This window comes from Rhinolophus hipposideros, assembly GCF_964194185.1.
Source record: "Rhinolophus hipposideros genome assembly, chromosome: 2".
Lineage (NCBI taxonomy): Eukaryota > Metazoa > Chordata > Mammalia > Chiroptera > Rhinolophidae > Rhinolophus > Rhinolophus hipposideros.
In genome coordinates, this window is record NC_138048.1 from 109,686,510 (window position 1) to 109,712,219 (window position 25,710).

General features: G+C 51.9%; 1 protein-coding gene across 7 annotated transcripts in view; it reads left to right on the plus strand.

The window, feature by feature from the left end:
• The window catches only part of SLX9 (SLX9 ribosome biogenesis factor), an 87,290-nt gene extending 64,315 nt beyond the window's left edge, over nucleotides 1-22,975 (plus strand). For 4 of the 7 annotated variants that reach the window (XR_013994820.1, XR_013994822.1, XR_013994823.1 and 1 more), the window contains 3 exons: nucleotides 16,192-16,308; nucleotides 18,885-19,037; nucleotides 20,777-21,589. The gene's annotated coding sequence lies outside the window, so the exon portion shown is untranslated. Of the gene's footprint in view, nucleotides 1-11,277; nucleotides 11,422-13,064; nucleotides 13,199-16,191; nucleotides 16,309-18,884; nucleotides 19,038-20,776; nucleotides 21,590-22,168 lie in introns of those variants that run through there. The other 3 variants (XR_013994821.1, XR_013994824.1, XR_013994825.1) reach the window with 3 other exon arrangements.
• Nucleotides 22,976-25,710: the final 2,735 nt, after the last annotated feature.

The window sequence follows — 25,710 nt, forward strand, 5'->3', positions numbered from 1 at the left end:
CCCCCTTCTGTCCCCACTGCAGGCCCAGCAGGTAGGGTCTCTGTAACGGGCCTGTAGGCGCAGCCTTGCAGATTTCCCCTCAAGTCATTGCTAAAAATGGGGGTATTGGTCACAGCTGGGGCTGGCGTGATAAGTGGGCTGTGTGCTCCAGGAGGAAGGGGGTTCCGTCAGCAAGACCGGGTTTGAGTCTCGTGTGCGCTTGGGTCTCAGAGGGGCGAGTGCGCCGCGTGCCACTGGGTCAGAGTCCTGAACCTGGTGGTGAGTTTTTGGTCCCCTTGGCTAGCTGCCCTCGAGAGTCGGGCTGTCCCCTGCCAGTCCTTGCGGAAGGGGCCAGGGGCACCACCCACCCAGGAGGTGAGCAGGGTACACATTGAAGGCTCAAAGCCCAGGATGTTAGATGAGCAGGTGTGCACAGACGGTGGGGTAGTTCAGAGCAGATGAGCCGGCCCCGCACAGGACCCCATCTCTGGCTTCTGCCCGCCTGCCTCAGGGCCGGGTGCAGGGTCGGAGGGGAGAGGCCCCGCACTCGCTGAGGACAGCATGGAGCCCCCACCGCTCTGGGGCATCAGTGTTTGTGGGTGCTGATGTCCCCGTGTCAGGACTTAGAGTCCAGGACTGACCCGCACGGTGTCGTGATGACACTGCCTGTGCCCCAGCCAGTTAAGGCCAGGCTGCCGGTCCCCTGTCCAGGATGCAGCTCTTGTCCCCAAGAATGGGCATGATGGGCAGCCCTTCATCTCAAATGTGACTCTGCCAATGGGCATCTGTCCTTGCCGGACCCCCCACCCCTCCTGAATGGACACAGTTGAGCGTGTGCCCAGCAGGGGAGCTCACTGGCCTCCCTCTGTCCCAAGTGTAACGAGGCCACAGCCAGGCAGAAAGTCTGTTGTGTGACAGCTCAGAAATGGCACTAATGAGACAGCGCTGCCGGACAAAGATGGCACTGTGTGCCCGGAGGCCACAGGTCCTTCTCACAGGGCTGCCAGCAGCCCCGACTCACCAACGTTGCCAGCACCCCCCTCCAGCATGCATTTAATAAGTGTCTTCTGTGGGGCCCCTGCAGGGTCTGCGTTGAGTCACCTCACCCTCAGTTGACCTGGTTTTGAGGGAGCAGAGCCCATTCCCATGAGGCTGCAGCCCGAATCTAGCCTCACGGCGCCTGCCCCTCCATTTCAGCAAAAGTTCTATTTCTGTGTCTTATCTTCCTCAGCAGCTGGGAAGAGCCAACGGACGGTGGGCGTCCGCGGACCTGGCAGCTGTCGCTCTGAGACAGTTCAGGTGGGCGAAGGGCAAAGCAGAGGGTGAAAGCGTGACCTGGCAGCAGTGAGGAGCAGGCCGAGGTGCGAGGTGGGGCCTGGGCAACTGGTGTGCCCGTCCCATGGCTTGCAAGTAATGGTGCTCGCAGTAGAAAATACAGGCAATTGTAAAAATATGAAAAGAAGTCACACCAGCCTTTTATTTTCTTTTTGGTCTGGTGCTTTCCCCACAGTGTGTGCACAATTACATAAACACATTGCCAATTTATTTAAAATTCTGTCCAGGATTTGGGGTCCCACCTAAATGTGTGCTCCTGTGGGGGCCGGGGTGCAGCCAAATGTCTGTTGGGGTCATCAAGTCAGGGGCAGGGTTGGGGGAGGGGACCCAGGGAGAGGAGTGGACGGGAAAATAGCTGTTTCTCCCAACTCCTAAGACATGGCTGCCAGACGGGGGGCCCCAAGTGTCCTCTAAACTCTGCAGATTGCTCTGCAGTGGGAATGAGCCCACAAAATCCCGAAGGCTGTGGGACCTGAAAACCAGGCTCTGCCTCTGTCCTACTTATCAGCCGTCTGGGAAATTAGGGGTCAGAGGTGAGAGGTCTGGGATCTCCTGGAACCATTCCTTGTTACTGGACGTAGGGGCTCCATTATGTTTGTAAAGCCAGGAGGAGGGAGGTAGAGGAAGGCAAGATGGGGAGGGCCGGGTGAGCGGGGGCCAAGGCCGGCTCTGTCCCTGCCCGTCTGGAGTCTCGGCCCCTGCCCGCCCTGAAATGACCCGGCGGGACCTGTATGTCAGAGGGTCCTGGGTCCCTGACCGTGGGACCCGGGCACATGAAAACCCAGTGATTTCCGCTGGAAGAACTTAGTATCTGTAGGGAGGAGGAGGTGGGGGTGGGGACAGACCCCTGGGCCCCCCCAGGAGGGGTCGCGCAGCGTGGGTGCGGGGCACCGCGGGCGCCCTTCCTTTGTTAGTCACCCTCCTAAACTGGAAAGTAGGCCAGGGCCTGCGGGCGACGGGCCTGCACCGTCCCGGGTGCGGGGGAGGCGGCGCCGGGCGGGCGGGAGGCGCCGCGGGCTGTGACTCACCTCCGTATTTATAGCCCAGACGCCCCGCGGCTGCTGCCCGGTCGGGGTCCGAGCGGGGGAGGGCAGCTCTGCGCACGCGCCCGCCCCCCCCAGGTCTGGCCGCCGCCCCGCCCTCGCGCCGAGCAGCAGTGGCCACACCTGGCGCCCGGGGACGCGGGCCTGGGCACCCCCGGCAGGGCCCTGGGCCCCGCGGTGCGGGCACGGGAGCGGACGGCAGCCCCGGGGCTGAGGGCTCAGCTCCAGAAAGTTGGGGTTCCAGCAAATGCACACAGCAGCCAGGAGATGACTGGGGTCCCCGAGTGGCAGGCTCTGCGTGACAGGCGTCCCAGGTGTCACTCCGCCTGTGGGGGCAGCAAGGTGTCTGTTCTTCCCACCCCCACCCACGGGTTCTGGCCAATTACAGACAAAGGGCCAGCAGATGAAATGAAGGCCCAGGACACGTCCTCCTGGGAGAGGGTGGCTGGGCTGAGCGCAGGAAGGCTTTCCTGTCACTGGACCCCCAAATCGGATGCCCGGGGGGCCAAATACGCTGCTTCTCAGGCCCAGTCACAGCCCCCTCCAGAGAGGCCAGGCCCCACCCTCCCTACATCCTGTCACAGAGAAGCAGCTTCTGGAGTGGGCACTCTCCCCCCACCGTCTGCACAGCCTTTCTGGGGAGGGGGCAGAGCTGCAGTGACAGTGCCTGAGACCCCTGCCATGAAATGCCTCTCAAGGGTCCTTGAACCAACCCCCGCAGGGAAGTCCCCAAGGAGAAATAAAAAACCCCAAACTAAAATGAAGTGCCCCATTGTTGGGGAGTTCAGGTTCTAGCTGAGAAAGTGAGGTCCGGTCTCCGAGCAGCAGCTCCATGGGGTCAGCAGTTAGCAGGGACAAGAGATGACCCCAGACTCTTACACAAGCCAACCCTGTGGTCATCTGTAGGGTGTGACCCCAGGAGCCTCAACGCAGGGTGCAGGGGAGAAAGACAGACCATTTCAGGTTTGGTCTTGCCAGGACCCTGGGCAGTCTGCCCCGCTGTGTCTAGGCCCAGGACCCACACATGTGACCACACTGCCCAAGAGGCTGGGAAGTCTCTAGCCACTGACCTTCCCTGCTGGGGAGACCGCCTCCCCCGCACTGCCTGTCCTCTCACAGGGCACCCTGACCCCTTGGCCACGGTCCCATCTCCAGACCTGTGGGTGACATTTTTCTGCACAATCAGCATCCCCACTCCCACTCCTCTTTGAGCCCACACAGGCTCCCAGTGCCCCCAAGTGTGCCTGGCCCCCTGTCTGCAGACCCTGGGGGTGGGCCCTACCGGTGACCAGGCCACACTCTCGGATCCTGTCCCCCTTCAGGGACGGCTTGCCCTGACCCGTGGGCCTTGCACTCTGGAGATTCCCCTGCCTCCTGCCCCGTGGATCTGTCCCCTGCGGCTGCTGCTTCGGGCGCTGTGACATCCAAATGACAGACAAGCAGACAGTAGTCCCGTGTCTTTCTCAGAAGCTGGAAGCGCACACACACACGCACACACAGACACACGCGCGCGCGCAGCCCCAGGTGACTCTGGACTTCTAAGTGACAACTGAAACCACTAAAGCGTGAGAACAAACTGAGGTAATGGTCTGAGACCCTGCAGCGGCCCAGGGCCCAGCCTGGCCCCGAGGCCAACAGGCAGAGCTAGTGCGACTCTTCCACCGGCTAAGACTTTGAAATTCCTCTAGAGCAGAAGATTTAGTGCACATAGCTGGAAGGTGGCGTCAGGCGGGGGGACGGGTTCTCCCCAGTCCTTCTAAGGCACTGCTGGGGGTTGTGCCCCCCCCCCCCCCGGGGCACTCGCTCCATCTGTCTGCTGGGGAGCCGACTCAGCCCGCCCTCTACCTCTCCCAGAAGTTCACCTTGGGTGGACCCTTACCAGGCGCATCTGTAAACACGCAGTGTGGGGACCGGCAGGAAGGCCCCTCCCACCTGCTGGTGCTGCTGCGTGGCCCTCGCAAGCGGACTTTGTTCCTTTGCAGATAGATTCCCATCACCAGTGTCGTGCTTCGTTCGGGTGGTTACGTATTCTAAGTCCCTTAAAGTAGGTCTGTCTCTGTCAGTTTCCGTCTGTCTTCCTTTGACCGTCTCCCTCGGTTTTTCTCTGTCTCTTCTTCTCTCTCATTTTTTATAACCAGTTCTGCTCCTCGCAGGAGCCCTTCCAAGGCAGACGTCTGCCTCTGGCTTAAAGGAAAGGCCCGTCGCTGTTTCCCCTCTGCCCGCCCTGTTTGCACACACCACGGAGTGCGCCCGTGTCCTGGCTCTGTTTCCAGGTCTCCGGCCCCCATGTGACATTCATCTCTTTACATCTGTCCTTTGAGTCTGGAATGATTTCTGAGCGTCGCCAAATTCCCGGGTTCGCTTTTCCTGGGGTGTGAAGGCCTCCCTGGCTGTTGCCTCTGCGTCTCAGAAGTAACAAGCCTCCTTCTGTCCCAGACCTTCCTGTCCTCCCCTCACAGTGGCCTCACCCACGGCTGTCACGCTCACCTTAGAGACAACAGGTCCCTTTGAGACTTGGGTGCACAGGTGGGATTTCTGAGCCTGGAAGGGCTGGTCCTGCCCCCCACAGGCCCCCTTCTCTTCCACTCGCGGTTCCTCTGCCCCTCCCTTCCCAAGGGGCGGATGGGACAGAGTCTGTGCCTGTGGCGGGAGTTGGGATGTCAGACTCTTCAGGCCCTGTTGTTGGCTGGTCCTGCGTCATGGGGGACCCAACCTCCAGTCAGCGGAGGGCAGGGCAGCAGAGGTCGGGGCCGGCCCTGGCTCCTGGGTGGGGTGACGTCCCTCCAGCACCTGCCAAGCCAGGGAAGGGCCTGGGACTGTGTGGGAAGCCCTGTGCATCTCCTCCCACCCTCCCCCACCTGGGGTGAAACTGGGGGCCTCCACTGAACCTCTCTGCATCCCCACGTGTGAGGAATTATGGGGTCGGCACACCCCCTCCATCACGCTGGGCTGTGCGTATATTCTGGAAACTGAGTAACGTGTCCCATGGAGAACACACTTCCCGCTCCTCCCCCCCGGAGGTTCCTGTCCCTTTGGGTCATTTCAGTGAGAGCTGGCAATGGGAGGAGGGAGGGTGTAAAACCAGAGGCACCCCCATCGTGAGCCAGAAGCGCATTCGTTTTTCATGCTTCCACTGTGCGCTGTGCAGACATACCAGCACCCCGTGAGTGGGGACACCTGTGTTCTAGGACCTGGGGCATCCTTGAGGCCCTGTGGTGGGGCTTCCCCCAGGCCTGGGGTGGGCGAGGGAGGACTCAGCTGAAGCCTAACCCCCAACGCTGGAGCGGAGAAGCCCTCTTGCTGATGTGCTTGGCCTGCGTCTGAGGACTTGTCACACTGCGGAAACGCGTGAGGGAACAGGCAGAGTTTACCAGAGGTCAGTGGTGGCAGAGGGCCAGTTCTGTAGTCTGTTAGGAGCACAGGGATTTATCTTCCTGTCTGAGTCTGCTCTGCAGTGGGATCTGTAGCCACGAAAGTTCTTGGCCAGGACGCTTGTGTCTTAGGAAATGTCGGGCTGCACTTTTATTTTTAGCTTCGGGAATGTGACGCTTGATAGTTTTTGAATTTTTTAAGATGGGCCAACTTTAGGACGAGAACTATGTCGCTTGACCCCAGGCCAATCCTGGATGCTCCTGTCGAAAGGGGGGTCACAGCTCCACACTGTGCAGCACGAGTTGCCCCCTGCTCTGCCCCCTGTGCCCAGAGCCCCCGCCAGTGGCCAGGAGGAACCAGAAAGCAAACAGCTCTCCAGGCTGGGGCAGGAGACGGGCTCTCAGGCCGGGGACAGGCTTCCCCATTGGACGGGCCTCTCTGTGAGTGGTGACCGCCCCCAACCTCAGGGCGACGGGCTGCAGACCAGGGTGCTACCCCACTGAGCTGGTGGTGAGCACGCAGCAGGAGGGCTTCTCGCAGCCCTTTCCTTTCCTGGGGACGGGTGTGGAGCATGTGGGTCGGGGCACCTCCCTCAGGGCACTTACAGCCAGGAGGAGCCGTGTCCGTGACGTTGGGACCTTCCACACCTGTGCTGGGATCCCGCTGTTGTTATGTGCCACCAAGCTGAGATCAGGGTGCTGTCGGGTAACACCCCGACCCCCCTCACTGTACTCAGCTGCTCCCCCACAGCCCCCTCCCAGCAGCCCAGACTGTCGTCTCCATTCACCCCAAGCTCGCAGTGAGCACTGGTGGGGGAGACATGGCCCTTGACTTGGTGTCCTGGTTGGAGTCACCTGCCTGCCCCAATCTCCACCCCTTCTGAGACAAGAAGACCCCCGTGAGGAAGAGATGGTGGGAAATGCAGTGCCCCTGGCCTGCTCCTCACTCCTGCCTGGACAGTCATTGGACTAGGCCTGCGTGGACATGCTCTGTCTCCCAGACTGGAGGTGGTTGCAAATAGAAAGCGCTTTCCTCGATCACTGCCCAGGCCAGGTCCCGACAGGGTGTGAGCCCTCTGTGGCAGGTACTGGTCCCCATGTGCCAGCCTCTGCTGCTGCTGCTTCCTGCCATTTCCTGGGCAGGTCCTGGGCCCACCTGGCACCACCAGGGTAGGAGGTGCTCCCAGGAAGAACTGCTGCCAATGGCTGTGGCGGGTGGGGTCTTCTGGACGGGCTGCACCCTGGCACTGAGGTTCAGGACCAAAAGGCAGCAGGGTGCTGACAGGGGTCTGCTGGGGATACCCCCAGAGGGACAGGTTCTCCCCTGCAGACCCCAACCCTTCCCTTCTATCTGCTATGCTCGCCTTGTGCCTTTCCTGTCCCGACAGCCATTTCTCCAGGAAGCCCGTTTCTCAGTGAGAAGTGGTCGTTAGAGACCACATTTGGGTGCTCAGTGCTACTAGATCGCCATTGTGTCCGAACTGTTTCAGTGGACAGATTCAGACATACGCATATTTTTAAGAGAAAAAAAGCACGAGTCCTTGCTGCTACTTATTCAAGTTGATTATAGTTTTCACTTCACTTCATTGGCTTTATATGGTTCTCTCGGGTATCTCTCTTGTCTTGTATCGGAAGACTTGCTTATTAACAGCAGTGACTTAATTACTTATTTGCTCACTCCTTCAGTTTATCTGCAATAGTTCCAAAATGACAGCACTGATAATACAACTAACGATATGAGTCCCAAGTGCAGGCTGAGCTTTCTGTGTGATTCTCTGAATCCTTAGAATATTTCCCACTGATGATGTACACTCAAAATACTGGACTGTCTTTTCCCCTCTGGTGGCTTCTAATGAACTCTATTGTAGTCCCAAAAGTATCTCAAGTCTCTTGAAATAATATATTTTGAAGTAATTTAATATGTACAAACTTGTTTCCATTTGTTTTATATTTTTAATTCTATTTCTTTGAAACAACATAAAAGACAATCATGTGATCCCAAAGTCATAACTACAGTTGACCCTTGAACAATGTGGGTTTGAATTGCAAGGGTCTACTTATGTGTGAATTTAAATTTGAAACATGATTTAAAAAAAAAAACTCAGTGGGAAGGCTGGAAGAGAAAGAGGAAGAAACTTTTCTAAAATGCAGAGAAAATAGACAAAAGATGTAGGTGAAGCGGGGGAAATTAATAAGTATAGAGTCTCAATCTGGGTCCTCCTAAAAACCATCTGATAGAAATTCCAGAATAAGAAAACAGAAAATTTCAGGGAGGAAATACTAAAAAAATTAATGGGAGAAAATTTCCCAGAGTTGAAGAAAGACAATCAGACCGAGAGGCCTCAGTGTCCTAAGAGGGATGAGGACAAAACACCCACAGCAGACACACCTGCTGAAATTTGGGGACATCAGACACAAGGCAAAGATTGTAAGACTTGGCAAGAAAAAGAACGAGCTGCCTACAAAGGGAAGGAATCGTGTTGGCATCAGCGTTGCTGCTGTCAGATTTCCACAGCAGGGCCTTCGGGCTTCGGATACGCCGGGACTTAGAACCTAGGATTCTATACCCAGCCCAACAAGCCATGAAGACTGACAGTGAAGTAGAGGCGTGCTCAGACACAAGGGCTCAGACACGCACTCCCATCGGACTTGCAACAATATTTGGAAGAAACAGGCAGATGTGGGATCCGAGCAAAGTGACCTCACCACAAGAGGAATAGTGCAGAGAGATCTGAGTGGGCAGGTAGAGCGGGTGCGGTGTAGGGAAGCAGGGGTGGCCTGCTTTGAGGCCCTCCCAGTGATGTCTCCTAATCCAGGTGGAGTCCTTTCAATAACAGAATAATCAAGAGGCAAAATGAGCTGGGTGGTGACATCCTTCTGTCATCAAGAAGACAGAAATGCAGTTTGAAATGCCGAGATAAACACTTGTCCAAGGAGCTGTGAGATGAGAGAGCCGCCTGTGCCCTGGCCTCCGGTGACCACTGATGACCACACATGCCCGTTTCATGACTCAAAGCATGAAAGGATGTGTGCTTCTCAAGGTCATGGTCTGAAGTAATGAAACCAGCCCTCTCTTTGGCAACAGGAATTAGGACACCAGGAACACAAGCCTCTCTTTCAGAGGCAAATGACTTTAATTAAAGAAAAACCTGCAGCAGATCGTTTGAGCCTGATGGTACTTTTTTGTTGTTGTTGTTTTGTTATAAATCCCTTTTCTGTGCTGATCAGCGAAGCTAGAGGTGAAGTAATATTTTTGGCCCAAAGAGGTAAACAGAGAAGGTTGGTGGGAGGCGGTCAGGCTGGGTGAGGACCGCATACGCTGGCCTCCATCACGGGACGGCCTGGCAGTGCTTCCCGGGTCAGCCACACTTACTGCGAGGGCCGCCTCTGCGTTGGTGATTGGCTGGGCAGGAGGGGCCCACACCTGAGAGTCACTCCATGGGGACCGACAGGAGTAGAGCGCCTGCGTCTTCCGCTGGGCCCAGATTCTACACTCACATGAAAACACCAGCGTGGTTTGTGGGCACAGGACGGGCTGCATTTCCTCTCCTTTCTGCTGCAGAATTGGGACCGAGCTTAGCACAATAAAGATGCTGCTGACAGCTTTAAAACCTGAAACACAAAGCAGAGGTGTGAACTCCTGGACATAAAAGGGAACGCCAGCCGTGTCTGCCTGGAAAACGTAGCAGTAAGGCCGTAGCTCAGGAGAGGGAGGAGGAAAGAAGGGCAGGGGACTGTCCCCACCGTCCCATCTGGGGAGGATGTCCACAGCTGGCCTGGATCCAGAGCCGCAGATCCCGCGGGGCTGGGAAAGCCAGCGTGTCCTCTGTCTTCTGAGGAATCACCCAAACACAACAAGGAGAAATAAGTAGCATCGTGCATTTTCTGCAGACACAGAAACTGCCCAGACCTCCCGGTGGCTGGAAGCACCGGCAGCAGAGTCGTGGTGAAGGGTGGGGGGAGAGGAGACTGAGGAGCTGACAGTAACAGAAGGCACTTCTCGGGCAGAGGAGAGGAGAGGGGCCCACGGTGAGCATGGCCACGTGCAGGGCGGCCTGCGCTGAAGGGAGAGGGTGTTACCAAAGTCCTCGGGAACAGTGAGTAGGCAGGGCAGAGTCTAAGGAGGAGAGGATATGAGACATGTTATAAAGCCTCCATGTTACAGCGGCCTGGTAGTGCCGCTTGAAGGCACAAGTGGGTCAGTGTAATAGAACAGAGGGTCCCAAAACGGACCAAGTGCGCACAGGAATGTCCTTTGTGCTGACAGCCCTTCCCATCCACAGGGCTTAGGAAGTCGTTGGAACGCCCGGGAGCCACCTGGAGAAAAAGCTAGTTGTGTTTATACATCGCCCCATCCAGCAGCATAAATCTCAAATGGCTCAGATACTTAAGAGTTAAAAATAAGAGCTTAAAACCATTTTTTTTTTTGAAATGGGAGAATTTTAAACTTCAGAATGGGAAAACCTTCTTAAACTGTGACCCAGAACCCAGAAGCTATGAATGGCCGATGAATCGGAGTACATAAACATGAAACCATTTCTGCACGGCCAAAGCTATTGTAACCAGAGTCAGAAATGACCAGCTGGCTTGTGCGCCTTATCTCACAGCCAAAGCCCTGAGTCCTCTCATATGTAAAGAGCTGCTAGAAATCAAGAATAAAAAAAGAGACACTAGAACAAGGGAGAAAAAAAACATCAGAGGAGTCCCCCCACACACACACAAAATACAATGGTCCTAGAACGCATGAGAAAAGAGCCCCGTGACAGCAATGCAGGTTAGCCCGACCTGGGGCCCCCTGGTTGACAGAGCGGCTGTCAGGGGTCCCAGTGTGTGGACACTGAGCTGTGGGCTGAGAAGTGGGCCCCTCAAGGAGGTCCTTCCGTGGGCACCGACCCCCAGACCTCACGTGCCCACTTCTAGGAGGTTTTCCTACAGACCCGCCCTCACTGTCAGTCAGGCACAAAGATTGAAAGCCATCTGCTGCCCCCTGCCCGGGGCTGGTCACTCAACAGGTCGTGTGCAGATGGAGCAAGGGCCTGGCTGTCAGCACCGTGCACCAGCGTCCCTGGGGTGGCTGATGGGATGCCTGCACGTGTAATGGCCCTGGGGGACGGCAACATCCGAAGCTGTGACCACCTACAACATGTGGCCGGTGGAGGGAGGGAGGGAAATGCCCGTGACCCTTCATCTGGGACCCCGTGGAGGTGTCATCTGCTCTACGATGGAAGAATTTTACTTTTTAGAGAATCCGGGTGTAAACCTCTCACTAGATGTCAGGAGGACAGCAGCAGGGCAGCGACGCAGAGCTCATGCGCCCCCCCCTCACCCCCCAGGGCACGCGGCTGAGGACACGAAGGAGGAGAGCATGGCCTGCTGCTACTTTCATAGTGTCATGTTTATGATTGCTTTTATCATTTTTTAAACTTCCATTTTGGCTCTTACGTTTGGAATTTTAAAAAGTAAAAGGAGGAGAACCAAATGAAATGGAAATCATTTGCGTCAGAAAATAGAGGATTATGGATAGAATTTAAATATATTGTTGTTCACAGAACTGAAAGGAAGGACGACAACCGAAACCTCCCAGGGAGGAGGAGGCAGGACGGGAGCAGCGTGAAAACGCCAAGATTGCCATCTCTCCCGGTGAAGGGGCCCACGTCACGGGCAGCACTTACAATTACGAAGAAAAAAAGAAAAGAAGGACCCTCTGCTTATTATTTTTTGAATTATCGTTATTGCTTAAAATCACAAGGTTTTTTGTTTGTTCGTTTGTTTGTTTAATTTAATGAAGGGTAAGAAGGGAGACCAGCCAGCGGGGAGGGTCCCTTGCAGGCAGCCTTGTCACGGCTTCCCCCAGGCACCCCAACACTGGGCAGACCCTGGGGGCACCTGGCAAACTCTGGGGTGTCCCTAGGGTTGGCAGGTGGGTCAGATGATGTATCTGGTGCTTGGATGGGCCCCCCGGGACGTCTGCATTCGTGGAGGGGCCTCTGGGTGCTTGGGGCGCTGCGTGCCGGTGTCCCACTCACCTCACCCAGGTGGCCCTCCCAGTGCAGCTGAGCCATGTCTTAGGGACCCCAGGCTGCTGGACCATCCAGAGTCCATGGGGGCGAGGTTGCTGGCGGGCTGCTCCTGGGAGAACACGGGGTGGAAGGCGCTCACGGGAGGTGCTCCGGTCCTCCCCAGGCCAGGGGTCAGGCTGGGAAGACAAGCCAGGGCAAGGTCATGGGCACAGGAGCAGACAGCCCACCCAGTGTGGTTGGGTGTGGCCTGGGGGCTGACCACCATCCCCAGACCCACTGACCAGTGCAAGCCATCGCAGCTGCCACCGTGAGACCCATGGGGTGGGTGACAGCACAGGGTCCCACCTTTTCCTGAAAGAGAAAGTAACAGTCCCCCCCTTAACCAGCTGCCCAGGCCGTGCTGTTGTGAACGGTGTCCTCTCCTCAGCCTCCGGGTCCTGCTGGCCTGTGGGCACTGGGTCCCCCCCAGACCCACCTGGCTTTGAGGCTGTCACCAACATCCCCTTCACCACGAAGTGTTCTCAGCCCCCAGTCTGGACTCTGCTGTGGCTGCAGAGGCCCTGTGTTCTCACCTTGTGCCCATGTCCCCTGTGTGCCATGCTCTCCTGGAGGGGGCTTGGTCTCACTGACCTTGCCCTCACCCCTCTGGCCTTCCCAGGTGGTGCCCATGGGAAGCACACAGTGGGTGCGCAGGTGGGCACAAGCAGCCCGCGAAGGCTGCCAGGAACTCCCGAGCTGCTGTGTCTGTGGCTCTGCCACAGCGAGTGTGCGCGGCTTCTGTGCTGCGCCCGTAGACGCCTCTCTGTGGATGGGAAGGTGGCAGCTGAGCTGGAAATGGCCCTCACACAGTCACTCGTACGTTAAGGCTCCATGAGTGTTTCTTTTCAGCCTTAAGTCTTCTGTCTAAATTCACATTTTAGAGTTTAACTGAATTACTTTTATTTGTTTTTAAATTTATGTAAGGATGAATTCCTTGTTTGCACTTTAAAAGCATCTTCAAGGGTTTTGTTATTTTGTCCAGATAAATCAAAAACAGCCGAAACTTAAAAGGTAAAGTTTTTCTTATTTGTCTGGTCTTCTCTGACAGTCCCCCTGGGGGATTCTGGGAAGAAAAAGAAAAAAAATAACAAAATTATCAGTAATTGAAAAATCACTTGGCCATGGTGAGTTCCGAATCTCACCAGCGTCAGAGCTTTGTGCCAACGAGGTTTTGTGGTGACTGTTGTGTGGACTGAGGTCCTTCTGGGCCTCCTGGGGTGATGGAGGAAAAGGACATGCTCTCTCCCCCTTCATGCCCTTCTCGTCTGCTTTCCCAGAAATCCACTTCAGGCCGAGGAAACCAGGGCCCAGGCTCTGCCAAGATGCTGGACTGGCCCGGGCTGATGCTGGCCCCTGTCCCAGCCAGCCCTGAGGGACGGTTACAGGAACCTCTTGTCACCTAGAAATGCGCAGTGGAGAAGCCGGGGGTGCCTGGTGCTGCCTGGTGCCCAGCTGGGCCTGAGGCCAAGGGGTCCGTGACGCTGCTCCTGCTTTCGTCTACTATGTTGATATTTTGTTCTTCAGAGATTCTTCATATCTAATTTGATCTTTTAAATATTGCATTAAAAAGTTCTTTGTCCTGATTCCTGGTGCCCGCGGACATTTTGGGCCTTTGCCTCAGCCTGCTCCAGGCCCTAGTGGGTCAGAAGGCTGCTCAATGAACTGTGTGTGCACGCGCGTGCGTGGGAGGGCCAAAGCGGTGGAAGGTTAAAACTGGGCAAAGCACTCCGAGTCCGGCCTGTTTCTACATCGCTGTCCCTTGGGAGTCAAATGCACAGACACCTACACAGGCCGGGTGTGCAGGCAAACAGGTGTGGCTGGGCCCCAGCATTCGTTTCCCTAGCCCACCCCCCCAGACCTCCAGGACTGGACAGCGGCTGAGGCTCGGAGGCCTGCTTCTCTCTGGGGCTCAGGACGGCACAGAAGGGAAAGCACTGCCCCTGGCCGCTCTTGTCGCAGGCGTGGGAGCTGTGGAACTGCTCTCACTGGCCCAGGTCCTACAGTACATGAAACGTACATGCAAAGCTGTAAGGGTGGGCACTGGCTGGGCCGCCGGGGGTGGGGTGGGGGTGGGATCCTGGGACAGAAAAAGGACATTAAGTACAAACTAAGGAAATCTAAGGAATGCATACACTTAATGATAATGTGACAATGTGCTGTGGTGAAACCTTAACAATGGGGAAACTGGGTGCAGGGTATATGGACACTTCTGTCTTTCCAACTTTTCTATAAGTCTAAAAAAAATCTAAAAATTTTTAAAAACAAAAAGGATTCAGGAGCCCATTTGAAGAGGTTCTTACTGGGACAATTTGAGCTTCAATATGAACATGGCAATGGTCTAAAACCCATCAAATAACTCCATAAATTCATAATAATATTGATAAAAGGAATTAATTGTCGTCAGAGGAATAGGGTGCCCATCCATTTCAAATGGTCAGTGAAGAAAAAAGTCAAGTGTTTCTTATATGAACAGTCCCACTGGGCAACGGAAGAGAGAAGTGATAATAGAAGAGAGAAGCATGTCTTTATGATAGCATTACAACCAATGCATGTTAGCATATATATAAATGGGACTATCACCGCTTTGTAAACCCAGTGAATTCAGAGACGTTAAGAGTGGATGGCTGCTGACATCCCAAAGAAAGGCAACGTGCCCTGCTGCCTGGAGCCCTGGTGGGCATGGCACCTGAGTCTACTCTTGTCCCGAATCCACCTGCCATCCAGGAGACAGGACAGAGCACAGGCTGCACAGCACCGTGAGGGCGCGCTCGGCTGCGGGAGTCTCTGCAGGTCTGTCAACGGGAGGACAGGACAGGGATGGAGGGAGGCCCCGTAGGTTCACAGGGACCTGAAAGGCACACCATGTTATAAAGCAGCTTGGGCAAGACCCAGCTGTGGTGTCTAGACCCACTGGGTGATAAAACTGGCTGATCTGGGTTGTGGCTACTGAGGGAAGACAGCAGGGGAGCCAGTGGGGGCTCCCAGAGAGCTGGTTGGGGAGGCAGCGTTCCACCTCTTCATGCGGCTCATTCAGGTATACTTGTCCTGTGTGGTTTTCTTAATCTGTGTTTTATGTTACAATAAAAAGATTTTTAAAATCTGAAAGGTTGAGAAAATCTGAAAAAACCCCAGCAAAGATGCCACAAAGAACTTTTCAAATTAATCCTTTTAACCAGAGTATTTCATTCATGTAAACAGAATCCTGTCAGCAATTTAATAGGTGGTCCTTGGTAAGGTAAAGTGGACCCGAGGCCTCATTACCATCTAGACACATTTAAGCATTTCACAGGGACGGCCCTCGCCTTAAAAAGAAATCATTAGCTGGACAATGACCTTTGCACGTTTCACCACTTGGTATTCCCTGGGAGGCACTTTGTCGGTGTGACCGCACCACTGTGTGATATGTGTGAAGCTGGCTTAGCAGTGAAAGCAAAATCGCCTGTTTACACGCTTCTCTCTCGGCCTGGTTGAGATCTCAGGGACGCTGCAGGCCAGGAGCACAGCATACACCCCTGGGCAGCTGACAAGGCTGGCCTCTGGCGGGTGGAACCACCCAAGAGTTCTTCAAGGCCCGGTTTCTCCCTCGAGATTCCCCGTCAACCCAACAACTGCGAAATCCTTCTCCACATCCCCAAGGATAACAGTAGCCTGGGATTTTCAGAATTAGACATTACCTCTTTGATTAGAGTGGAGGTGAGACCCGGGGGACAGCAGAGCAGAGGTGACACAGGCTCTGCCAATGATGGCGGTTTTAGTGGACGCCAGTGCTGGTGGAGCTGGGAGAAGCAGGCAGGGACACGTGGTGACCTGTCACTTACGGTAACTGGGCTCTGGGGCAGACACAGCGACTGAAGGTGAGGGTGTTCAGCTTTGTGTTTTTTCTTTCTTCTTTTCTTTCTTTTCTTAGCGAATCAAACACCCAGCCAAAGGAAAGTGGAAAATAACATGACAGTTTCCATTTATCCCAACAGGACACGTGAGGCCACAAGGCGGGGTGATCACCAAATGCCCTTTCCCGTGCCAGCTGTGGTCTCCCTGGGAATGCTGAGCCCTGAGTGGACGTGACAGAGCCCAACACTGTGCTCCAGAGAGGGCTTTACTGTTGTTTGCATAAAGATGGTTTAGTTGTCAGTCTGAATAAAAATCAGTAAACTATTTTTAACATTAAAAATAAAATGTGAGATGCTTATTTGAATTTGAAGAAATTTGAATGTGGGCTTACGAAGATTTGATCAGGCAATATGATCCTTCTCAAAGATTTCAGACTATGGCTGATTTCCCCCCTGCTGGTTTTACCTTAATACTTTATAATATTTTTGTCGTGATCTTGTGAACAAAAGAAGAAATTTAGCAGGTTCTGCTCCTAGTCATGGGCAACGTCTAATCAGACCATCTCTGTCACAGATGGCCACTCTCAACTCAGAATGATAGGTGGAGGCAGCTCCATGGGGACGCTGGATAGTGATCCGAAGCGGGCAGGTTTGGAGGCGGCGAGGAGCACTGGAGGAAGGGATGGCACTGGTGAGTTTCCTGCATTTTCCAATCCCCAGCCTCAGGGCAGGCCCTCGTTCACACAGGAACTCAGAAACGTAATGTTATTGGTCTCTTTTGAATGTTCTTCTCCAATCACAAGAACAGAGAGAGGAAAAAAGATTTAGCTAATGACATAGGTCTCAGGGGCCCCATAGGAAATATTAAAAAGTCTAGTCTACACATAATTATAGTCTGAGGAGGGGAAAGAAATAACAGCTGAAAAATTCTCAATTTTGGTGGAAAACATACATTTATAGATTTAAGAAGCTCAGTAAATCCCAAGTAGAGTAAATACAAAGAAAATCACACCTAAGTGCATCATAGTCAAAATGCCAAAAACCAAAGATCACTAGAAAATTGCAACAGCAACCATAACAGCACAATATGGTGGTAACAATGATTCAAGTAATTGACTGAAAATATGGAGCCTGCATCAGGCAGAAAAATCAGCAAGGTCATAGTGGGACTCAACAACACCATCCATCAACTGGGTATGAGTGACATCTGTTGACTCTCCAAGAACAGCAGGATAGCATCCTCCTCAAGCTTACACGGAATATTCACTAAGGCCACAACATGGGCCATAAACACACCATAACAAATTTAAAAGACTAGAAATCGTACAGTGTCTGCCCTTGACCACAATGGTAACTAGACCACAATTAAACTAGAAATCAATAACAGGAAGATAACAAGAAAAATACCAAAATACATGAAGATTAAACAACACACTTCTAAAGAACACATGGGTCAAGGAAAACATCTTGAGAAATTTTAAAATATTTTGAAATAAATGAAAATGAAAACACAACTTTTATCAGAATTTATGCAATGCTGTGAAAGCAGTGGTTGGAAGGAAATTTATAGTATTGATGCATATATTAGAAAAGAAAAAACCCTACAATCAATCATCTAAGCTTCTGCCTTAGGAAACTAGAAAAAACAGACCACATCAAATCCAAAGTAGGCAGAAGAAAAGAAATCGTAAGAATTAGAACAGAAATCAATGAAATTGAAAACAAGAAATCAATAGATAAAAATCAATAAAATCAAAAGCTATTTCTTTGAAAAGATCAATAAAATCAATAAACTTCTAACTAGGTTAACTAAGAATAAAGAGAGGATACAAATTACTAATATCAGAAACGAGAGAGGGGATATCATACTGATCCCATAGATATCAAAATGGTAATAAAAGAGAATACTATGAACACTCTATGCTCACAGATTTGATAACCTAGGTGAAAAGGACCAATTCCTTGAAACACACAATCTGCCAAACCTCACACAAGAAGAAACAGACAATTTGAATTGGCCTATATCTATTAAAGAAATTGAATAAAAAATTAGTAACCTTCCAAAACAGAAAGCACCAGGCCCATATGGGATCGTTGGTGAATTCTACCAAACATTTAAGGAAGTAGTTATGCAAATTCTTTGCAATCTCTTTTGGAAGATAGAAGCAGAGGGAATGATTCTTAATTCATTTGGTGATGGCAGTGCAGGTGTATTGAATAGTGAAACATACGCACTAAGATGAGGAGAGGGGAGAGGCCAGAAACCCCTGTATCAGTCTTTGTCCCCCTCACAGCACTCAGTACATAGTGCTTAAGAGAGGAAAGTAAACTATTATGCAACACAAAAATGAATCCTTTAGATTTTAAGAAGAAAACAAATATATCCAAAGCTGTTCTTAAAATATAAGGCATTTATTTTACACAAAATGTGGTAAGAGTAGGAAACATTGCCGATGTGTATATAGCATTCCTTTTATGCTGGCCTTTCTTATTTTGTATCCAAAGCTATGGTGCTTAAGACTGATAGCCAGCAGCTGTAACAAAAAGGCCACTTCCGTTTTGTGATTGCGTAATTATATTCTCAGAGGTGCTCAATAAAATACAAGTTTAAATTTACTTCTTTTCTAAAGATTAAGTTTCGCAGGCCAACATGAGGTTGGATGGTTAACTTCTAAGATTTTCCTGCAGAATACATTTCAACGTTTCGAAACTCCCAAGACTGTGGAATTGGCTGCCTGGTACGGTAAAACCATTCTCCATCTGGTTGTGGACTCTAGGCGTTCCACTGTGAAAAGAAAGTCACCCCCTAAAATAGATTCCCATCACTAGATGATAGATCCCTGTGGGAAGAAATAATTTACAAGGAAAATTCCTTATTCAATAGATGCAATTTCAGATTTCATACCGTGTTTCCCCCCAAATAAGACCTAGCCGAAGCATCAGCTCTACAGCGTCTTTTGGAGCAAAAATTAATATAACATAGTATAAGACTGGGTCTTATATTAAATTTTGCTCCAAAAGACACATTAGAGCTGATGGTCCAGCTTGTTCTTATTTTGGGGGAAAAATGGTATTTATTGGGTTCACCATATTAAAAATATGTTGAGTGGAAACTGTTTTCAATTAATAAGGTAATTATTTATGCTTATAAGCTAAGTGTTTTTTCTTGTGATCAGGATTTCCCATCGAACGCCCTTCCACCTGAAAGCAACTAAGATAAGAGGGCAGGTTTCTTCCCCTTCCCTTGTAATTTCTTTTCATTTCTAGATGTTGGCGGCTATGATGCAGATGACGCACACTTTGTCCCACCAAGTCCATTTTCAGGAAACATCATGACCAGCTGGGCAGGACTCAGATGTGTCCTGCCGAGAATGCCATCCAGCAGGCCATCCGGTGAACATTAGGGACTTCTCGGTTGAGGTAACTTTTGCATAGTTTTGGTACAAACTGAAAATACAGTATTCGATTACAAAAGAATTTAGAAAAATAAGTGTGGTCAGAGGAAAGTTGTACAGGGATCAAAAAAAAAAAAAAGAAAAAACCTCACTGGAATAAAAACAGGAAAATTTGTTGAAGAAATTAAAAGCCATTCAAAGATACGCAATGTTTGCCACAAAAGTTCTTTTTAGAAACAAAATCTTCAATGTTTTTATGGTATTTACATTAATTTTGGTTGAAGAGAGCCACATAGATACTTTCAGTAATTTGTGAGTCTAAAATCATTGTATTTCTCTGTATGGTCATAAAGTAACTATACTCCCTATGTGAAGAAAAAAAGTTCCTAACGCCAGAGGGGAACTGGGTCCAGAAATCCCCTTGCTTCTTGCTTTCAGTGGCAGAGTTAAAGTGACCCACTGTGTACTGAGAAAGCCACTCGGGATTTTCACCTGTCACTGCCACGTGCAAACTTCTCTTAATCGTTTGTATTCTAGAAAGCATTACACCTTCTCAAGTGTCAGCATAGTCACCTATGAACTAGTAAGACGCTGATGCCGCGGCTGCTTCACAGACCCTGGCATCCTTCCTGGTCACACTCCCATGACACCGCCCGGCCTCCACGTGGCCAGTGAGCTGGGACTAATTCCAGCCAACAGACCACAGGAGAAGTGATGCTTCCAGACGCTCTCGCCTGCCTGCTCTCTTCCTCAAAGCAGGTCCGAAGGGAGGCAGCCCTGTGACCCTTGAAGTCCCTTGTGGAAGGTGGCAGCCTGGTGCCTGAATGTCTTAGCGGGGGAGGGACCCTCTGTCCTACCTGGCCCTGCCCCAGCACCTCCCCACCCCCCTTCCCTGTCCCCATGCGTCATCAACTAGAACCTCTTTCAACTTTACATGAACAGTAGGCGCACTAGTCTTGTGTTTGAGCCAGTGAGCACTTTGGGGGACTCTGTCACAGCAGTTAGCCCGCCCCACACTCCCAGCCAGTTGTAAGAGTTCTTCTCATTCCTTTTCCTGAGATTTTGCTAAGCATTTCTGGGTTTTCTGTTCACCTCCTGGTATTACCGTGTTTCCCGGAAAATAAGACCCAGCCAGACCATCAGCTCTAATGCGTCTTTTGGAGCAAAAATTAATATAAGACCCGGTCTGATATTATATTATATTATGTTATGTTATATTATATTATATTATATTAGTATATATTATATGAGTATATATTATATGAGTATATATTATATGATTATATATTATATGAAAGACCAGTATTATGTTATGTTATATTATATTTATTATATTAAAGACCCAGTTTTATATTAAAATAAGACCGGGCCTTATATTAATTTTTGCTCCAAAAGACACATTAGAGCTGATGGTCCAGCTAGGTCTTATTTTCGGGGAAACACAGTAGGTAGCTTCTGTCCTGTAACTGGAACTCTTCAGACATATCACTCTGGGACACTGAGGTTGTGTTCCCAGCACCAGTTGTCACCATCACTGAGGCTCAGCTCACACTCACCGTTTCCTAGCTCCCCTGGCGACTTGACGCTGCACTTCCAGAATGTTCCATCCCCAGGGTGTCTGCGTACCTGGAGGTGTTCCCTGGGCTCAGCAGCCAGCTGGGACTACAGACGGACTTGGGGGATAGCCTTAATTCACCGCAGACTTCCAGCACAGGTTGCTTGTGCGGCCTTCCCTTCAAGAAGCCTCCGCTCCACTCTTAACAGGCGCAGAGCAGGTGCCCGGGCCGGAGCAGGACTGCAGAGGGTCGGCTGGCTGCTCCAAACCACGCCTCCTGGAGGCTGAGGCCTAAGGAACGGAACGTGGAGGCCGCCTGTATCACGGGGAAACAGTCTCCACTGTCGCCGGAGAAGCGCCAGTCATCGCGGAAGAAAGAAACTTCATAAACAGAAAGAAGAAAGACACTCATAACACCAGCATGCAGGAAAATGCCTCACACACCTGTCTGTACCAACACACAAACCTGCAGTTTCCCATACGAGTGCGTAACCCGGCATCTGGCGTGCACATTTGTCACGGGACGATTACATCACTAGCAGTTTTCAAGGTCAGTAAATGTAGGTCTACTGCATCATTTGAAGTTGCAGATAGTGACGTTTGATTAAACATGATCTGCTGAGTAACCCTTTATAGATGACCATTTAAGTTGTTTAGATTTTAGCTCCTATAAGAACTCTGTGAAAACATGGGTGTGCATACATTTGGGGGCATATCTCTTCTTGCATCGCAAATTCTAAGAAGTTGGACACATCTGTAATGTTTCTGGTAGGTGATCAAAGTATCCCACAGAAGCAAGTGACAAAAGCCCAGTGTCCCCCAAGTCTCCTCCCCCAGGAATGACATTCTTGTTAGTATTTGCTAATCTGGTAATGGGACTGGGTGTGTTTTACTCCTTTAATTTTCACTTTTGTTATGGCGTTGATCGAGTTTCATGTCGATCGACCATTTGCTGTTCCTCTTGCTAATTGCCTGTAGCCCTTTCACCGTTCATATAAACGTTTTTCAATATGCGGTATTAACCCTTTGTTTGCTGTGTCTGTCACCTGTCCCAGTTTATCATTTGCCCTTTCAATTTGTTGTTTGGTGCTTTCATTATTGTCACTTTGCTTCGTCAGTTTTTCTTCCCATTCTGATTCACACCTGTCCCCTCAGTTATTGCTGTGTGTGTGTGTGTGTGTGTGTGTGTTCTGTGAGTGCGTGCCTGTGTGTTTACACTCAGCTTTGCAAACATTGGGCACTTGCTTTGGTGAACTCTCTGTGCACAGGGAACATGTGAGTGGGCGGGCAACACCCTGTGCCCTTCACACCCCGTGCCTGAGTTCAGGGCTGGTGCTGGTGTGGCGGTGACGGCAGAGTGCGCTGCTCAGGAAAGGCACCACCCCTCGGCACTGAAGTCTGCTGGCCCGTGAGTGGAAATTGTACCAACCTCATGGGTTGTCCTGAGGACCAAATAAACAAATCCATGTGCAGTTTGTACACGTGAGCTTCTGGCGCACAGTAGGTGCTGGAGAAACGCTGTTGTTGTAGAGTCAGGTCCTGATTTCATGAAGCGACATGATGGTTCCATTGCATACAATCACAAATTCCTTTCTCATCAGCTCTACTTAAAATGGCCCCATGTCATCAGATCAAAATAGACTGCACTGGACACCGCTGGAAAATAAAGGGCAAGTGGAGTTTCCATTTTCACAACCGTCCCTCCCATGGGAGGGTCCCTGTGCTGTGGGTGCTGCAGCCCCGGGGGACTTACTGCCTCGTGGGAGTAAAATGGTGGGCAGAGATGGATCCCAAGGAGGGGAGACCTGGCAGAAGAATTAGTGCCCTCGGAGACTGGCCCTAAACAGAGCCGTCCTCCAGGTGCCAGCTCAGCCTAGCAGCCAGGAGGTAACAGACAACCTTGGTAACTGCACACGACCTTCGATGCAGCCCCAGCTCGTCGGCCGAGGAGGACACAGGCGGCTCTAGGACTCGTCAGGCTGTAAGATGTTGCTCAATTTGTCATCCTAATGCGATGAACTCAATTCCTAGAGCCGGCAGGAGCGGGTTCCCACCCTGTCAGACTGCCAGCCAGCACGCCCTGCCCTCCGAGCCCCACTGGCAAACACAGATGTGGCACAAGGCCCTTGGTGGCTCTGTAGTGCTATTTGTAGAGGAAAGGACTAGAAACGAGGGACGAGCTGCTCCAGGACGGGAAAGCATCTCCATGTGCCAAACACGCAAGCCACACGGCTCCCCACACAGCACCCCCGGCCAGCCACCCCCGCTGGCCCCTGAGTCTGTCCCTGGTCTCGCCCAGGAACCCCTTTGCTTCTCCCACAGCCACTCCTGCGAGGTCTCGCCTCACGACAGTGAGAAACCGTCACCCAGGTTTGCTGCCTATACCTCCCCCTGGAACTCCAGGCCAGCACACCACACCTGTACTCCTCAGGGCTCTGCAGAGAAACAGATGTGTCCATGGAGACGGGGAGATTTATTACAAGGCCTTGGCTCGCACGATTCTGGAGACTGGCACGCGTCAAGACCTGTAGGCTGAGTCAGCAGGCTGGAGACCCAGGGGAGCTGACAGTTTAGTTCCAGTGGAAGGCAGGCGGAGACCGAGTCCCGTTTCAAAGGCTGTCAAGCAGTCAGATTCTTTCGAACTGGGGGAGGTCAGTCATTTTGCTGGATTCAGACCTTCATGTGAGTGGGTGAGACCCACCCACAGTGAGGAGGGCCGTCTGCGTACCGAGTCTGCCAGTTCAAATCTCGGTCTTACCTGGAAACACCTTAGAGACAGACACACCCAGTGTGGTGCTGAGCCACATGTCTGGGCCTGGCCCAGTCACACTGACACGTACAATGAAGCCTTACAGCCCCGAATTGCCTGGGACCACATCGTAGCCTGCCGCTTTGGGCACGACGGAAGGGTCCTCCCTGGCCTGGGTGGGAGATGTTGGTGAGAGACCCTCTGTCCCAGCAGCCGGTCTCTGAATCTTCACAGCTCAGGGTGCTCCTCAGGGAGGGTTCCAGCCATGAGGAGCGGCTGGACGCCACCTTCCTGGGCTGTGTCCCTACCAGTCCCCTGTGCATGGCCTCCCTCCCAGGAGCTGGCGAGGCCAGGGTGCTGCAGGTGAGCACAGCCCCCCGTCAGGCCCAGAGACCTTGGGTTACAGGACAGAAACGGGTGGACGTGAGGGCGGAGACAGCAGGATTGTTCTAAAGGCGTTGCCACCAGGGAGGTCGACGGGATGACCATGCAAGATGGGAAGCCACTCCACACCCCGCCAGTGGGTCATGAGGAAGGCACCATGCTCAGGAAGTGCCGTGAGCCCAAGCCGGCCCTCAGGTCTGGCGGGAAAGGGCACCTGGCAGGGCTACACCAGAGCTTCCTTCTCAGCAACGTGGGTGTCCTGAGCTGCGTGGGGAAGGTGTTACATAGCAAGCAGCCAGTGTGGCAGTGCCCACGACTCTGGGAGCAGAGGTGCTGCAAGGCCCTGCCCTCTGCTACATGCTGCATGGGTGTGTCCGGTATCCTGGGCTGCAGGCCCAGGGCCAGCACTCCACAGAGGTGTGGGCGCCTTCCCTCCCTCAACCAGATGCTGTCCACCGAAGAGCTCTGCTGGATTTATTCAGCAAGCGCCACTGTAATGGGCAGGGTGGGTGGGTGGGGGCTCAGACCACTTTCTGCAAGTGGCTTCAGCATAACCAGGCGTGGAAAGCCCTCACTGCACGCGGCAGCTCCGGGTCTGCGCTCGCACATGCCAAGAGGTCTGTTATGGAAACACCTCTGCAACCCAGACTTGTCATCCGATTCCATCTCTTAAATCACCAGGATTTCAAATTAGCCATGAGAAACAGCAAAACAAAATGCCTTTGCTTTGTTGTAAAAAGGAAGACACAACCCAAGAGCTGACATGTGGGGCCGAGGCTGCACATTGGTTGACGTTTATCTCTCTTCCTGCACCTTTTGGTTTCTTCTATTTGTGGAAGGACAGCATTAAGCTGTAGCAGAATGAAAGGAAACGCAGGACAAATGGGCAGTCTTGGCAGAGCGGGACCATCAGCTGCCCCAGAAATCCTGAAATTAAAACAGTTTTCCCATAAAACATTTGCTTGTCAAAGATGCAAATTAGAGATATTTTTAGGCAATATTAAGGCCTAAATTTGCAGACTGCCACTTACTCCTGCCCCTCCCCCACCAAAGCCATCTGAGTGCGTGGCTCCTTCCTTTTAAAATCCTTTTTTAGAATAATGACTTGGTTGTTCTCCGTAGGAGGGATGCATGCACGTTGTAAGGAGTCAAACAATTCCACAAGTTACAAAAGAGAAAGAAATAACGAACCAAAAAAGTCCTCATTTGTGTTGGGTGGGGCGCTCCCATGCAGACCACCCCAAGCGCCTGCCTCCTTAAGTAGGTAGAGGGCAAAGGGGAAGGAAGTAAGGACCTTCCTTGAATGTAACAGAAGAAAAAGAAATGGATTGAAATTGAGGACTGCTAAATGTCACATAAATAAATCTTCATCACGAGAAATAATTTCTGAATGATTCCTTAGAGATAGCCATCACGCCCTGAAAGAAAAAAAGGCTCTGCGTTGGGACCTGCCCTCCCTCTGGCACAACACCCTTCTCAGGTGCCTGAACAGACCGACAGACCTGGGACAGAAGAGAAAGCTGGAAACAGGCCCACGTACGTTCGGAAGTTCGTGTATGATAAAGGTGGAATCTCGTGGAGGTCCCGCTCGGGAGGGTCCATACTCAGGGGAGCCCCACCGGGAGGACACTTCTTGCAGTTTTAATGATCTGTGGTTGCTGTCTTGAAATTTTAATAATGTTATTGGTGAATTTGTGTTTTGAAAATGGAGCATGTTCTGGGCTTGGAGACTGGGCTTGAAAGTGGCCATACCTCCTCCCACCAGCTGCCCACTGCTGCTCAGTGACCAACCATTACTGTGTCGGAAGCCTGGACACAGACATGGGAAGGGGTGGAGATAGGTGTAGGGTATGGCCCTCGTGCCTGTAAAGCTCTATATTTGCCCTACAAGGATTCCCATGCCCCAGGGAGCATGACATTAAATAGCAAATAAAAAAACCCACTATGACCAGGAGAGAGAGAGAGAAAAAGAGAGAGAGAGAGAGAGAGAGAGAGAGAGAGAGAGAGAGA